At 36.9% G+C, this 17256-nt stretch overlaps 2 long non-coding RNA genes across 2 annotated transcripts; both read right to left on the bottom strand.

Annotated features, from left to right (window-relative positions):
• Window positions 1-399: 399 nt before the first annotated feature.
• LOC108644801 lies at window positions 400-2825 on the bottom strand. The gene is made up of 3 exons (XR_001923339.2): window positions 2432-2825; window positions 1767-2265; window positions 400-608 (listed from the first exon to the last, which is right to left on the bottom strand). It is a non-coding gene; the product is annotated as an uncharacterized LOC108644801 (long non-coding RNA).
• A 12685-nt stretch (window positions 2826-15510) lies between these two features.
• On the bottom strand, window positions 15511-16177 carry LOC116406776. Its single transcript, XR_004219812.1, has 3 exons — window positions 16089-16177; window positions 15829-15921; window positions 15511-15531 (listed from the first exon to the last, which is right to left on the bottom strand). It is a non-coding gene; the product is annotated as an uncharacterized LOC116406776 (long non-coding RNA).
• Between the last annotated feature and the right edge of the window lie 1079 nt (window positions 16178-17256).

The raw sequence follows: 17256 nt of genomic DNA, 5'->3' as shown, positions 1-17256 counted from the left end.
AATCCCAAAACTCAAGTCATTTTAGGAGGTGCCCAATCCAAACCTTTAAAAATTTTTAAGGGGACTAGACAAGGCTGCCCCTTATCTCCCTTGCTATTTAATATAGCTTTAGAACCATTGATTAGAGCTTTCAATTCTTCTAAGGCTTTCCAAGGTATCACTATTAACAAGCAGCAACTTAAGGTACTAGCATTTGCAGATGACTTGCTGCTAATCATAAAAAATCCCAATAACTCTCTTAAAGCCGTTTTTGATATGCTTGGGAATTTCAGGATATAAAGATGCGCCTAACACGCATGTGCATGGCATATGGAGGGAGGTAAGCACCTGTAAAGGGAAGGGTGGGGGGTGTGCGCTCTTTCAAACTACCCAAAAATGAAAGTGAAAATAAGAAAAATATTTAATCGAATATCTTTTATTTCAAGTTATTTCTCACAACAGTATCATGGTCTGCACTAGAACAGATGAATTTCCAGTTTGAGAACAAATAAAGGAATTTCATCTCCTAAAGTTGCTGGGGGGCAACTGAAGGTGAAGTCTTCTCTTCTATAAAGTGTCTTCAATACTGTAGTGAGAAGGTCCTGCACGTCCTGGGGATGTTTCCTATCCTATAATAAAGAGACACAACAGAAACATTCATTTAGATACACAGAGATGTTGCAGATGCAGGAGGATGTCGGGTCAGTTGTTGCTGAACTACATAATGATAATAAACAGAGAGGGAAGTACACAGAGAATGTAGACCCCACAATGAGCCGATAGATGGGAATAGAGCCCTAGAAGAGGGGATACACACAGGGGCAGGGACTGATGTGACTGATAAATAAGGGGGCAGGTATAGAAGACTGTAGCAGAAGCACAAACATTACATTATCCCTGTGCAAGATCTATCCAGGGACTTGCAATCTTATTGATATAACTACTGCCTTATTAATAATATTGGAATCAACATTGGAATCAAGCATCACTTTTACTGGCCAGATGGGTAATTCAGGTGGCAATTCAATAGCAGAACAGTTCAAGAGACTATTTTACCCACTACAACCTAAAATCAGATCAATTAACCACACAACCAACTACTGAAGCTATAGGAGCCTTACTAAGCAGAGCAAGTCTGCTAATACTAACAAGGAAAAAGTTATAAGAAATGGATGTCGCAATACACTTTATGGATGGGAAAATGGTGGCCTTCAAAATAATGATGCTACCCAAGTTAATCTATTAGTCCTAAAATCCCAATCATATGTCTGTTCAACCCTAAAAGCAACAAAACAATAGATCTTGGGGGGAAAACCAAGTATAGAACTAAAATACATGCACCTTACAGCACAACTTAACAGCTTTGACATACCCAAGAAATATGGCCAAGCTGCAATCCTAGATCAGATGAGAGCATGGAATCTCAGAAATTGATTCCTTTACCCCACCTCCACCATTTTGGCGCAGTAGCAAATACTGCTTTACAGGTTTTGCCTTCTTTATGCCACTTTGTTTTTTATGATGGCGGTGTTGATAGCTATTTATATGGTAGGTTTGTGTTTATTGTTTTTTTCTAATTCAGTACAGTTGACATTTCCATTTCCTTGGTATTAGAAACCTGGCAGACCCCTTAGATCTCTAGCACTTGTGCCCCAGGGAATAACAAATAACCTTTCTTCTACATCATGAAAGCTGCCAGGCTCCTAATAACCAGAAAATGGGCCACCATGATCTAAAACTCTAAAATCTTACTGAAAAAAGCATTAGACCTGACTTGGCCAACTTACTTCTTTGCAGGGTTATTAGTTCTTGTCAGTCTGGTCCATCAAAGCGCTGCCTGATGCTTTTGGTTTCTTCTGACAAAGCAAATTTCTCTTCTTGACTTTGATGTAACTACTTGTTGGTCAAGGCCAGCTTAAGAATATTTGGCTAGCCTCAGTTACATCAATAGTCACGGGTGTTTGTCGCACCCTAAACCCACCTCCGCCCACTTTAACCTCCTCTTCAACGTCGATAAGTCAAGTCTGAGTAACAAAGATGAAATTAAAGTGTATCTCTCATTTCTCAGGTTGTTGTAGAATCCTGAACCCTCCTCCGCCCACTTTTCCACCTCATTAAGTCCTTATTGTATCTCATTTCTTGGTTTTCTTGGCCTTTGGTAAGTTCTTCTTCGATGATAAGCTAGCCGCTTTGCCAGTCATTGCCGCTTTGCCAGTCATTGCCGCTTTGCCAGTCATTGTTGTCCGTTTGGCAATTTTGCTGCTTAACTTTGTAACTGGTTTTTTCCTGCACAAAAAAAAGGCAAAGTTAAAACATATAATATTCCAGCACTTAATGATTTGTGCTAAAGCCAAAATATATGCAGAAATGAGTAACAATTCCCATCAGTAACTGGATCTACTGGCCGACTAAAAGTGATTGTAGCCCTGGTAAAAAGCTTAACTCTACTTACTTGTTAGGTGCTGAAGATTTAGTTGCACCTTTCACTTTCTGGGGCTTTGCCTTAGCGGCTGTCCCAGTCTTTGGTGGCTGCTTTACAGGTTTTGCCTTCTTTATGCCACTTTGCTTTTTATCTGATGTAGGCCTGCACAAAATAAGAGAGAATTTATTATACAGACTGACAGTACTTATTGCAATAAATCTTCCATGAATACATAAGGGATCCAGAATTGAGCCTACAGGCTAACAGTAAAGCTGAGCTTTAGTCACTGTTTAGGTGCCTCAGCCTTAGATGGACCTTTTGGGACTGTGCTTCATAATCCCTTTTCTGGGATTGCATTTTAGAAGCTTTCCCAGTCTTTATGGATTCTTTCTTTAGTTCATCTTTCTTTGGCATCAAGTGAATGAACTTATTACATTTCGGGGCGTATTTATTATTTTGTGTATAAAAAATAGAGTAAATTTTTTTTTTACACATTTTTTTTCCCGCCGGAACTTACATAAATTACCAACGTGAAATCTGTAGTTCCGACGGCGGTTTTCTTTTTATGTTACACAGCTGCTTATACCATTTTTCTGGCGAAATCGTTTTACACAGCATAAGAAATAGGCCCCTTGATGTATACAAACATCCTACACATTCACACAGATCTTCTTAGACAACATTGCTATACTCATACTGACTACCACTTAAAGGGCAAATAAACTAACCATATCATATAAAATAGAAGTAAAAAACATAGTTTGAACACAGCAAACTCACATCTTATGATCTGCAGGCTTCTTTTCGGGGTGCACCTTTGACGATTTCTCATCATGGTGACCCTTGTGATCGGCAGACTTCTTTTCGGGGTGCACCTTTGACGATTTCTCATCGTGGTGACCCTTGTGATCGGCAGACTTCTTTTCGGGGTGCACCTTTGACGATTTCTCATCGTGGTGACCCTTGTGATCGGCAGACTTCTTTTCGGGGTGCACCTTTGACGATTTCTCATCGTGGTGACCCTTGTGATCTGCAGGCTTCTTTTCGGGGTGCACCTTTGATGATTTCTCATCGTGGTGACCCTTGTGATCTGCAGGCTTCTTTTCTGGGTGCACCTTTGATGATTTCTCATCATGGTGACCCTTGTGATCTGCAGGCTTCTTCTCTGGGTGCACCTTTGATGCTTTTTCATCATGGTGACCCTTGTGATCCGTGGTCTTCTTTTCTGGGTGCACCTTTGATCCTTTTTCATCATGGTGACCCTTGTGATCCGTGGTCTTCTTTTCTGGGTGCACCTTTGATGATTTCTCATCATGGTGACCCTTGTGATCCACGGTCTTCTTTTCTGGGTGCACCTTTGATGATTTCTCATCATGGTGACCCTTGTGATCCGCAGTCTTCTTTTCTGGGTGCACCTTTGATTCTTTCTCATCATGGTGACCCTTGTGATCCGCGGTCTTCTTTTCTGGGTGCACCTTTGATCCTTTTTCATCATGGTGACCCTTGTGATCCGTGGTCTTCTTTTCTGGGTGCACCTTTGATGATTTCTCATCATGGTGACCCTTGTGATCCACGGTCTTCTTTTCTGGGTGCACCTTTGATGATTTCTCATCATGGTGACCCTTGTGATCCACAGTCTTCTTTTCTGGGTGCACCTTTGACTCCTTGTCATCATGGTGACCCTTGTGATCTGTGGTCTTCTTTTCTGGGTGCACCTTTGACTCTTTGTCATCATGGTGACCCTTGTGATCCGTGGTCTTCTTTTCTGGGTGCACCTTTGACTCTTTGTCATCATGGTGACCCTTGTGATCCACACTCTTCTTTTCAGGGTGCACCTTTGACTCCTTGTCATCATGGTGACCCTTGTGATCTGTGGTCTTCTTTTCAGGGTGCACCTTTGATTCTTTCTCATCATGGTGACCCTTGTGATCCGTGGTCTTCTTTTCTGGGTGCACCTTTGACTCTTTGTCATCATGGTGACCCTTGTGATCCACACTCTTCTTTTCAGGGTGCACCTTTGACTCCTTGTCATCATGGTGACCCTTGTGATCTGTGGTCTTCTTTTCAGGGTGCACCTTTGATGATTGCTCATCATGGTGACCCTTGTGCTCCACAGTCTTCTTTTCAGGGTGCACCTTTGACTCCTTGTCATCATGGTGACCCTTGTGATCTGTGGTCTTCTTTTCAGGGTGCACCTTTGATTCTTTCTCATCATGGTGACCCTTGTGATCCGCGGTCTTCTTTTCTGGGTGCACCTTTGATCCTTTTTCATCATGGTGACCCTTGTGATCCGTGGTCTTCTTTTCTGGGTGCACCTTTGATGATTTCTCATCATGGTGACCCTTGTGATCCACGGTCTTCTTTTCTGGGTGCACCTTTGATGATTTCTCATCATGGTGACCCTTGTGATCCACAGTCTTCTTTTCTGGGTGCACCTTTGACTCCTTGTCATCATGGTGACCCTTGTGATCTGTGGTCTTCTTTTCTGGGTGCACCTTTGACTCTTTGTCATCATGGTGACCCTTGTGATCCGTGGTCTTCTTTTCTGGGTGCACCTTTGACTCTTTGTCATCATGGTGACCCTTGTGATCCACACTCTTCTTTTCAGGGTGCACCTTTGACTCCTTGTCATCATGGTGACCCTTGTGATCTGTGGTCTTCTTTTCAGGGTGCACCTTTGATTCTTTCTCATCATGGTGACCCTTGTGATCCGTGGTCTTCTTTTCTGGGTGCACCTTTGACTCTTTGTCATCATGGTGACCCTTGTGATCCACACTCTTCTTTTCAGGGTGCACCTTTGACTCCTTGTCATCATGGTGACCCTTGTGATCTGTGGTCTTCTTTTCAGGGTGCACCTTTGATGATTGCTCATCATGGTGACCCTTGTGCTCCACAGTCTTCTTTTCAGGGTGCACCTTTGACTCCTTGTCATCATGGTGACCCTTGTGATCTGTGGCCTTCTTTTCAGGGTGCACCTTTGATGATTGCTCATCATGGTGACCCTTGTGCTCCACAGTCTTCTTTTCAGGGTGCACCTTTGACTCCTTGTCATCATGGTGACCCTTGTGATCTGTGGCCTTCTTTTCAGGGTGCACCTTTGACTCCTTGTCATCATGGTGACCCTTCTGATCTGTAGTCTTCTTTTCAGGGTGCACCTTTGACTCCTTGTCATCATGGTGACCCTTGTGATCTGTGGTCTTCTGTTCAGGGTGCACCTTTGATGATTGCTCATCATGGTGACCCTTGTGATCCACAGTCTTCTTTTCAGGGTGCACCGCTGAATCTTTCTCAGCATGGTGACCCTTCTGATCAGTAGTCTTCTTTTCAGGGTGCACCGCTGACTCTTTCTCAGCATGGTGACCCTTCTGATCAGTAGTCTTCTTTTCAGGGTGCACTGCTGACTCTTTCTCAGCATGGTGACCCTTCTGATCTTTCACTATATGGTGACTTCTAAACAGAAAACAAATGCAATGTAAATATTCTCAAATATGTTTGAGCTGCCTATTAACTATTACAACAATCATATTCAGTTACAGCTAAACTCTGTCTAGGTTTGTTTGGCTAAGATTTTCAGGCTGTATAGGTATAAGTAATTCATAATACCAGTATAGCTATATTATTATCTGTGGGGTATAACATAATTATGTGGCTGCAAACACTAACGCATGATTCACAAACACTTAGATGCGCTAAATATCCCATTCTGTGCGAAAATTAACACCTACTTGAGGCAGGCGGTAATTACAGAAAAGTAAAGTTCATGAGCTTTTGGCAACAAAATATGGACTTTGCAGTGTTATTTATTCTGTGTTGGCCCCAGAGTGATGCAGCCACCAGTTTGCAGGGAAATTGTCATTTTCAGTATAGTAATTTTCCGCAAGTATTGACATGTATGGCTAACATGGTGTGCGTTTATTCGCACGACCATTTATATGCGGCTACTATTTATATGCTACTATTTATATGTGGCAAATATTTATATTCTACTATTTATATGCTACTATTTATATGTGGCAAATATTTATATTCTACTATTTATATGCTACTATTTATATGCTACTATTTATTTGTGGCTACTATTTATATTCTACTATTTATATTTTACTATTTATATGCTACTATTTATATGCTACTATTTATATGCGGCTACTATTTATATTCTACTATTTATATGTGGCTACTATTTATATTCTACTATTTATATGTGGCTACTATTTATATTCTACTATTTATATGCTACTATTTATATGCGGCTACTATTTATATTCTACTATTTATATTCTACTATTTATATGCGGCTACTATTTATATGCGGCTACTATTATATGTGGCTACTATTTATATTCTACTATTTATATGCTACTATTTATATGCGGCTACTATTTATATTCTACTATTTATATTCTACTATTTATATGCGGCTACTATTTTTATGCTACTATTTATATGCGGCTACTATTTATATTCTACTATTTATATGCGGCTACTATTTATATTCTACTATTTATATGCTACTATTTATATGTGGCTACTATTTATATTCTACTATTTATATGCGGCTACTATTTATATTCTACTATTTATATGCTACTATTTATATGCGGCTACTATTTATATTCTACTATTTATATTCTACTATTTATATACGGCTACAATTTATATGCGGCTACCATTTATATGCTACTATTTATATGCTGCTATTTATATGCACCTACCATTTATATGCTACTATTTATATGCTACTATTTTTATGCGACTACTATTTATATGCGGCTACTATTTATATGCTACTATTTATATGCGGCTACTATTTATATGCACTATTTATATGCTACTATTTATATGCAACTATTTATATGCGGCTACTATTTATATGCTACTATTTTTATGCGACTACTATTTATATGCGGCTACTATTTATATGCTACTATTTATATGCTACTATTTATATGCTACTATTTATATGCGGCTACTATTTATATGCTACTATTTATATGCGGCTACTATTTATATGCTACTATTTATATGCTACTATTTATATGCGGCTACTATTTATATGCTACTATTTATATGCAACTATTTATATGCACTATTTATATGCTACTATTTATATGCGGCTACTATTTATATGCTACTATTTATATGCAGCTACTATTTATATGCACTATTTATATGCAGCTACTATTTATATGCAGCTACTATTTATATGCACTATTTATATGCTACTATTTATATGCGGCTACTATTTATATGCTACTATTTATATGCGGCTACTATTTATATGTGGCTACTATTTATATGCACTATTTATATGCTACTATTTATATGCGGCTACTATTTATATGCTACTATTTATATGCAGCTACTATTTATAAGCACTATTTATATGCGGCTACTATTTATATGCTATTATTTATATGCTACTATTTATATGCGGCTTCTATTTATATGATACTATTTATATGCTACTATTTATATGCAGCTACTATTTATATGCACTATTTATATGCAGCTACTATTTATATGCGGCTACTATTTATATGCACTATTTATATGCAGCTACTGTTTATATGCAGCTACTATTTATATGCGGCTACTATTTATATGCTACTATTTATATGCGGCTACTATTTATATGCACTATTTATATCCGGCTACTATTTATATGCGGCTACTATTTATATGCACTATTTATATGCTACTATTTATATGCGGCTACTATTTATAGGCACTATTTATATGCGGCTACTATTTATATGCGGCTACTATTTATATGCGGCTACTATTTATATGCTACTATTTATATGCGGCTACTATTTATATGCGGCTACTATTTATATGATACTATTTATATGCTACTATTTATATGCAGCTACTATTTATATGCACTATTTATATGCAGCTACTATTTATATGCGGCTACTATTTATATGCACTATTTATATGCAGCTACTGTTTATATGCAGCTACTATTTATATGCGGCTACTATTTATATGCTACTATTTATATGCGGCTACTATTTATATGCACTATTTATATCCGGCTACTATTTATATGCGGCTACTATTTATATGCACTATTTATATGTACTATTTATATGCCGCTACTATTTATAGGCACTATTTATATGCTACTATTTATATGCGGCTACTATTTATATGCTACTATTTATATGCGGCTACTATTTATATGCACTATTTATATGCTACTATTTATATGCGGCTACTATTTATAGGCACTATTTATATGCAGCTACTATTTATATGCGGCTACTATTTATATGCTATTATTTATATGCTACTATTTATATGCGGCTACGATTTATATGCTACTATTTATATGCAGCTACTATTTATAGGCACTATTTATATGTGGCTACTATTTATATGCTACTATTTATATGCGGCTACTATTTATATGCTACTATTTATATGCTACTATTTATATGCAGCTACTATTTATAGGCACTATTTATATGCGGCTACTATTTATATGCTACTATTTATATGCGGCTACTATTTATATGCGGCTACTATTTATATGAGGCTACTATTTATATGAGGCTACTATTTATATGCTACTATTTATATGCAGCTACTATTTATATGCACTATTTATATTTATATGAGGCTACTATTTATATGCGGCTACTATTTATATGCTACTATTTATATGCGGCTACTATTTATATGCTACTATTTAAATGCGGCTACTATTTATATGCTACTATTTATATGTGGCTACTATTTATATGCACTATTTATATGCTACTATTTATATGAGGCTACTATTTATATGCGGCTACTATTTATATGCTACTATTTATATGCGGCTACTATTTATATGCTACTATTTATATGCGGCTACTATTTATATGCAGCTACAATTTATATGCACTATTTATATGCTACTATTTATATGCGGCTACTATTTATATGCACTATTTATATGCGGCTACTATTTATAGGCACTATTTATATGCTACTATTTATATGCGGCTACTATTTATATGCTACCATTTATATGCTACTATTTATATGCGGCTACTATTTATATGCGGTTACTATTTATATGCAGCTACTATTTATATGCGGCGACTATTTATATGCAGCGACTATTTATATGCGGCGACTATTTATATGCTGCTATTTATATGCTACTATTTATATGCGGCTACTATTTATATGCTACTATTTATATGTGGTTACTATTTATATGCTACTATTTATATGCACTATTTATATGCGGCTACTATTTATATGCGGCTACTATTTATATGCAGTTACTATTTATATGCTACTATTTATATGTGGCTACTATTTATATGCTACCATTTATATGCTACTATTTATATGTGGCTACTATTTATATGCTACTATTTATATGCGGCTACTATTTATATGCGGCTACTATTTATATGCTACCATTTATATGCTACTATTTATATGCGGCTACTATTTATATGCGGTTACTATTTATATGCGGCTACTATTTATATGCGGTGACTATTTATATGCAGCGACTATTTATATGCGGCGACTATTTATATGCTGCTATTTATATGCGGCAACTATTTATACGCGGGGCGTTGTTTAGCGCATGTACAGTCCAATACTGCATGAAAATAGTCTTCATGACTAAAATAACACATGCAGTATCGCGCGTAAATTAACGCAAGTATGCTAATAGTGAATTAAGTCGTTAAAAATTAGCCGCGCTAAAAATATTACCGCATGCTATAAATAGCGCACGTTTTATTTATTTATATGCTACTATTTATATGCGGCTACTATTTATATGCTACTATTTATATGCGGCTACTATTTATATGCTACTATTTATATGCGGCTACTATTTATATGCAGCTACTATTTATATGCACTATTTATATGCTACTATTTATATGCGGCTACTATTTATATGCACTATTTATATGCGGCTACTATTTATAGGCACTATTTATATGCTACTATTTATATGCGGCTACTATTTATATGCTACTATTTATATGCAGCTACTATTTATATGCACTATTTATATGCTACTATTTATATGCGGCTACTATTTATATGCGGCTACTATTTATAGGCACTATTTATATGCGGCTACTATTTATATGCGGCTACTATTTATATGCACTATTTATATGCTACTATTTATATGCGGCTACTATTTATAGGCACTATTTATATGCGGCTACTATTTATATGCTACCATTTGTATTGCTACTATTTATATGCTACTATTTATATGCGGCTACTATTTATATGCGGCTACTATTTATATGCGGCTACTATTTATATGCGGCTACTATTTATATGTGGCTACTATTTATATGTGGCTACTATTTATATGCTACTATTTATATGTGGCTACTATTTATATGCTACCATTTATATGCTACTATTTATATGTGGCTACTATTTATATGCTACCATTTATATGCTACTATTTATATGTGGCTACTATTTATATGCTACTATTTATATGCGGCTACTATTTATATGCGGCTACTATTTATATGCTACTATTTATATGTGGTTACTATTTATATGCTACTATTTATATGCGGCTACTATTTATATGCGGCTACTATTTATATGCAGTTACTATTTATATGCTACTATTTATATGTGGCTACTATTTATATGCTACCACTTATATGCTACTATTTATATGTGGCTACTATTAATATGCTACTATTTATATGCGGCTACTATCTATATGCGGCTACTATTTATATGCTACTATTTATATGCGGCTACTATTTATATGCTACCATTTATATGCGGCTACTATTTATATGCGGCTACTATTTATATGCACTATTTATATGCGGCTACTATTTATATGCGGCTACTATTTATATGCGGTTACTATTTATATGCGGCTACTATTTATATGCGGCGACTATTTATATGCAGCGACTATTTATATGCAGCGACTATTTATATGCGGCGACTATTTATATGCTGCTATTTATATGCGGCAACTATTTATACGCGGGGCGTTGTTTAGCGCATGTACAGTCCAATACTGCATGAAAATAGTCTTCATAACTAAAATAACACATGCAGTATCGCGCGTAAATTAACGCAAGTATGCTAATAGTGAATTAAGTCGTGAAAAATTAGCTGCGCTAAAAATATTACCGCATGCTATAAATAGCGCGCGTTTTAACGCACTTTAGTGAATCAGCCCTCCAGTGTCTGGTATTAAGTGCTATGAGCAAGCAAAGCTATATTAGCAGATTCGCTGACTGTTAATGAACCTGACCAATGAATATTATTATGAATGTTAATATGTATTTAGACAATAAGCTTAAGTGGGGCAGGGACTAAGCGATGAGCAAAATTTGTAAGGACTGTGTAACATGTTTGTGCTGTATAAATAAACAATATAAGTTATACACATTAAACAAATCAGAAAGGAAACATACTCTTTAGGCGTCTGAGAGTCTTTCTCGATTTCTGCATCTTCTGCTTCAGGTTCAGCCTCCGCAGCAGGTTCTTCTGCCTCTGCTGCAGCCTTACCAGAAAGCTCAGGATGCTTACTCCTAAACACACAGGAATTATACACATAAGCAAATAACTCCAAATCAATGTAAAGTATAAATCATTAATTAATAAATGGGGGTCACTGATCTAACAATTTCATCAGAGTCTGTTGTAATGTAGGCAGACCAGACAGAATATGATTGGATAGAGATACTGAAATAGTGTAGTGTGAGAAAATACAGAGTAAAAGGTACTTACTCTTTAGGCCTCTCAGAGTCTGTATCATCTCTGGTCATTCTTGTGTGCCTCCTTATAGCACCTTTCCTTTCCAGCTTTCTCGTTATTCCTTCATCCTCTGACTGGACTTCTGCATCTTCTGGTTCCGATGCAGATTTGTCCTCCTTCAGAGAGATCTCGCTCCTAAACAAACAAGAAGCAAACAGATAAGAAATCCTCTCAAATCTAGTGCTTTGTAGATATCATAGTAATGAGATGAAAGCGTTTGAATTCAGTAAAATGTTCCTGTAGTTCAAACCAGCTAATATTTTATATAGAGCTGCACCTCACTACTCAGTGGTACAGATCATAGAAACTTGATTAAAATCACTGAGGTGAAACACAGTAAAGTGAGAAACACAAGATTAACAATTCTGGGAGTGTTGTTTAAAAAATAATTATATATAAAGAGCTTCTTCCTCATTGATCATTGAAGTATTTGTCAACCAAGAACAGTAAGTGAATAACTGACTAAAGGATAAAAACTCACTCGCTGGTCTCTGGTTGCTGTTCCTCTAATTCAGATTCAGAAACAGCCTCCTCTACTTTTTTCTTAGCAGCTTTCTCTTTCTTCTTTGGTTTAGTTCTGCACAAACAAAATAAATATATGCAATGTAACTTTCTGCCATTGCCAGTTTGCTCCACCAACTAAATGGCAGCTACAACGTCACTTGTCATTGTCACTCAGCCATAAATGGAAATGATATTCACACATTCTGTCATTCACTAAAACCCCCTGGATATACAAACCCAATTACAGGCTTAGAAACTTACTTTTTCTTCTTTGGCTGCTCTTCCTCAGGCTCAGCCTCGCTCTCCTCTATCTGAGAGGTCTCAGACCTGAACAATTAAAAGTAAAATGTTAATAAATCACTAGAGAATTTAATTAGAAAAAGTGGGTTAAAACAACATAATATTTTATAGTTGCACCTCCCTAATCAACTGGGTAATCGTTAACAATTTAGAAAAACTTTAAGCTTAAATAGACTTACTGGCTCGTCTCTGTCTGCTCTTCCTCAGCCTCTTCTTCCTCCTCAAGCCTAAACAAGTAAAACATATACAGATTAAAACTTTTCTAAACCAATGTTGTGCAAGAAAAATAATCATCTCTATTACACTGATAATATTCAAATCAAAAGCCTTATGCCTAAACACTATACAAGCACAAAAGCTGATATTAGTTGATTTAAAGACTTACTCTGCACGTTTCTTAGATTTACGCGCAGGCTTCTTGGGAGGCTTCGGCTTTTTGGCAGACTTTTTGGGAGGTTCTTCCTCTTCTTCTTCTTCCTCCTCCTCAGTGGAAGATGAAGAAGATGAGTCTTCTTCCTCCTCTGACACTTCTATTTTCTTAGCAGCTTTCTTCTTTTTCTTTGGTTTAATCCTGCACAGATAATATGAGAATTATAACAAACTGCCAATATGCTCCTCCTAACTAAATGTATTATGCCATTGAGCCTTAAGAAAGTGTATTCACAAGTGTGATTTAATGCTATTAATCATCAGTCATTCAGTAACAAACCCTCGGATCTACAAAACCCCATTACAAGTTGAGAAACTCACTTTTTCTTTTTCGGCTGCTTTTCCTCTGGCTCAGTCTCACTACTCTCCTCTGTAGGAGAAGTCTCAGACCTGAACAAACAAAAGATATAAAAGGAATGAAAACTTCCTGATCTAACACTGTCAGGAAATCATTATACAAAGAACAATAAACAGCGTATCGGTGATATGTATGGAATCACTGGAGAATCTACTTAGGGAAGGTGGATTAATATGAGCTAATGTTTTATATAGAATATACAGTAGCTGTGCTTTAATAATCAGTGGGATAATAATCTACTATATAAATGAAAACTTAGTTCGAGCTTAGAAACTCACTGGCTTATCTCTGTCTGCTCTTCTTCAGACTCTTCTTCCTCCTCAGATATAGGCCTAAACAAACAAAATGAAAAACAATAATGAAAACCTTTCTGATGCAGTGTCGTGTGGTGAGAAATAATGATAATCTCCACTAAACTGATAATATCCTAGTTAGCATCAATATATCACAAGCCTTATGCCCAAACAATATACTAACACAAAAGCTTATATTAATTGATATAAAGACTTACTCTGCACGTTTCTTAGATTTACGCACAGGCTTCTTTGGAGGCTTCGGCTTTTTGGCAGACTTTTTGGGAGGTTCTGGTGATTGTTCTTCTTCCTCATCCTCCTCGGTATCTGACACTTCGATTTTCTTTACAGCTTTCTTCGCTTTCTTTGGTTTAGTCCTGCACAGATAGAATAAATATGTAAGATGTAACTCTATGCAGGCACCTACTGTCATTGCCAACTTACAGGTGGGGTTTAAAGTCATTTTCCTATAAACATTCAGTAAATCCCTGGACATACTGCTGGCCCATTCCTGAAGCCCTTGGGTTTAACAGGTGTCATGATGGGGTGTGTGTGTGTTAGAAATATTCCGGGAAAGCGAACGGCAATATAAATAAGAAAACCGTATTTCAAGCTCAGAAACTCACTTTTTCAGTTTTGGCTTCTTTTTCTCCAGTTCAGTTTCGCTCTCCTCTGTCTGAGAGGTCTCTGACCTGAAAAATAAAATGTAAAATGATTATTAATATGAAAACTTCCCCAGACTAATGATGTTTGGAAATCACTAAAGTGGTTATTTGGGCCTGGACCATGCCTGCTAATGGCAATAGAAAATGGCAGCATGTCTGCGCCATGCAGAGGTTTCAGTTTAAAAAGAAGGGTTTATATTAGTGTCCTGCCTCATAGTGGTAGTAGCTACAACCCTCTGTGTATGTGTCCTCAACATGTACAAATTTAGAAATGCAGATAACATTGAGGACACCAGATAAATAAAGTTCATGGCGGGTAACAGTCAATCCATTCTACAACTCTAGTTTATTTTAAGCCCCTTCAATCCTAAATAAGTGATGACAATAACCAAAAACTAAAGTTAGGAGTAAAAACTCACTGGCTAATCTCGAGCTGCTCTTCCTCAGACTCCTCTTCCTCCTCAAATTTAGGCCTAAAACAAGATGTAGAACAGTAATTAATGTAGAACAGTAATCAGAGAATTAATAATAATCTCAAGTAAACTGTTAAAACCCTAGTTAGTATTAATGTCAAAAGCCTTAGGCCCAAACCCAATACTAACAGAAAGTCTTATATTAATTGATAGAAAAACTTACACTGCTCGTTTCTTAGATTTACGAGCAGGCTTCTTGGGAGGCAGGGGCTTTTTGGCAGACTTCTTAGGAGGTTCAGATGGTTTTTCACCATCATCATCCTCCTCTGTGTCTGCCACTTTTATTTTCTTGGCAGCTTTCTTCTTTGGTTTCTTTGGTTCAATTCTATACAAAGAAAAGCAATAGGTAGAATTGAAATTATTGCAGCCACATACTGCCATTGGCAGCTTGCAACAAACTGTAGCTACAAAGCCACAAGTGTGATTGAGCTTTAAATGTAAAATATAATGGCAGATGTTTTTAAACATTCAGCAGAACCCCTGGATATACTTTAGGCTCAGCCCTGTAGCCATTAGGTCTCACAGGCCTCAGCATGGTGTTTGTGTGGCTGATAGCTATTGTGGGAACTCTAAGGGCAATAATAATAATAAGCAAAACCCAAGTATAAGCTGAGAAACTCACATTTTCTTCTTTGGCTTCTCTTCCACTTCAATTTCACTCTCCTCTGTGTCAGCTTCTTCAGCTTCACTCTCCTCTAGCTGAGAAACTTTAGACCTAAACAAATACAAAGGAAAATGTTAATGACGAGTTCCCTGATCTAATGCTGTGTGGGAATCACTAAAGTGACCCTTACGTTACTATCTCACTTTAACATTAATATATCAAAAGGCTTCAGCCCAAATGATATAAATGATATAATATGAGTAGATGTAAAGACTTACACAGCACGTTTCTTAGGTTTACGGAGAGGTTTCTTGGAAGGTTTCTTGGCAGGCTTTTTAGGAGGTTTTACCGGTTCTTCATCTTCTTCTTCCTCCTCCTTTGTGTCTGCCACTTTAATTTTCTTTACAACTTTCTTTTTCCGTTTCTTTGGTTTAGTCCTGTATAAAGAAAAGAAATGGTTTGAATGTACAGTAACTGAATGCAGGCGCACAATGCCATTGCCAGTATAATCTATTGGAATAAAACCGCAGCTATAAAATCCCTAATGCTCTTGAGCCGTAGCAATGAAATACAGTCACAGGTAGGGGTATATTATAGGACATTTCCCTATAATCATTTAGTAAAGCATCTGGAGATACTGCTGCTCCAGCCTGGCTCCTATTAATAGGATGGGTTTGGGTTAGCAGGGGCGCAGCAGCAGCAGCAGCAGAGGTAGCGCAGAGCAAAAACTCACTTTGTCTCAGTTTCCTGGGATGCAGGAATAGCAGTAGCTTTTCTCCTGGATTTCCCAGTAACAATGAGCCACTCAGCATCACTGGGATCCATCTTCTTCCTCAGCTTGTAATACATGTACCTGCACAAACACACAAATCACACAAGTTCTTAAGGGATGTGACAATATTTTCATGCTGTAAGTCTAAAACCCGATACAAAGAGATAAAAGCTTAATGCAGCCCAATTACTTTGATAAATGTGCCAATTCACTATACTGTGCCAGTTACTATAATAACTATGCTGTGCTTCAAGTTTGCCCCCATTGTACAAATATACATTTGTCAAAACATAAAATTTTGTTATTCCCCAACCCATATAAACCAAAGAAATCGCTATAACTCACCATCCAATGGCCTCAACCACTAAAATTGCAGCAAGGAAAATGACAATAATAATATATTTCATTTCGCCATTGCTGCTAGTGGGTTCATCTCTCTTGATCCGGATTAATGGCCGATCGATTGGTTCTTCATTTTCTTCCAGGTCATTCTGTCTGTCCTCTGGAAGATTTCTTTCTGTCTCTGCAGGAAAATATGAAAGATGATTAAAGAGGGTATTATTCTGTATAAATCATAGGACCATCATAACTTCCATGAAGGAGACATTAAACCTAGAATATTTGGCGGTCATTTATGAACAATGAGAAAATGTGTATTTGGGCCTAAAGCCATA

This window comes from Xenopus tropicalis, chromosome 8 (genome assembly GCF_000004195.4).
Source record: "Xenopus tropicalis strain Nigerian chromosome 8, UCB_Xtro_10.0, whole genome shotgun sequence".
Taxonomy (NCBI): Eukaryota; Metazoa; Chordata; class Amphibia; order Anura; family Pipidae; genus Xenopus; species Xenopus tropicalis.
The sequence above is the reverse complement of the archived record's forward strand: the minus strand, read 5'-3'. Positions and strand labels throughout refer to the sequence as shown.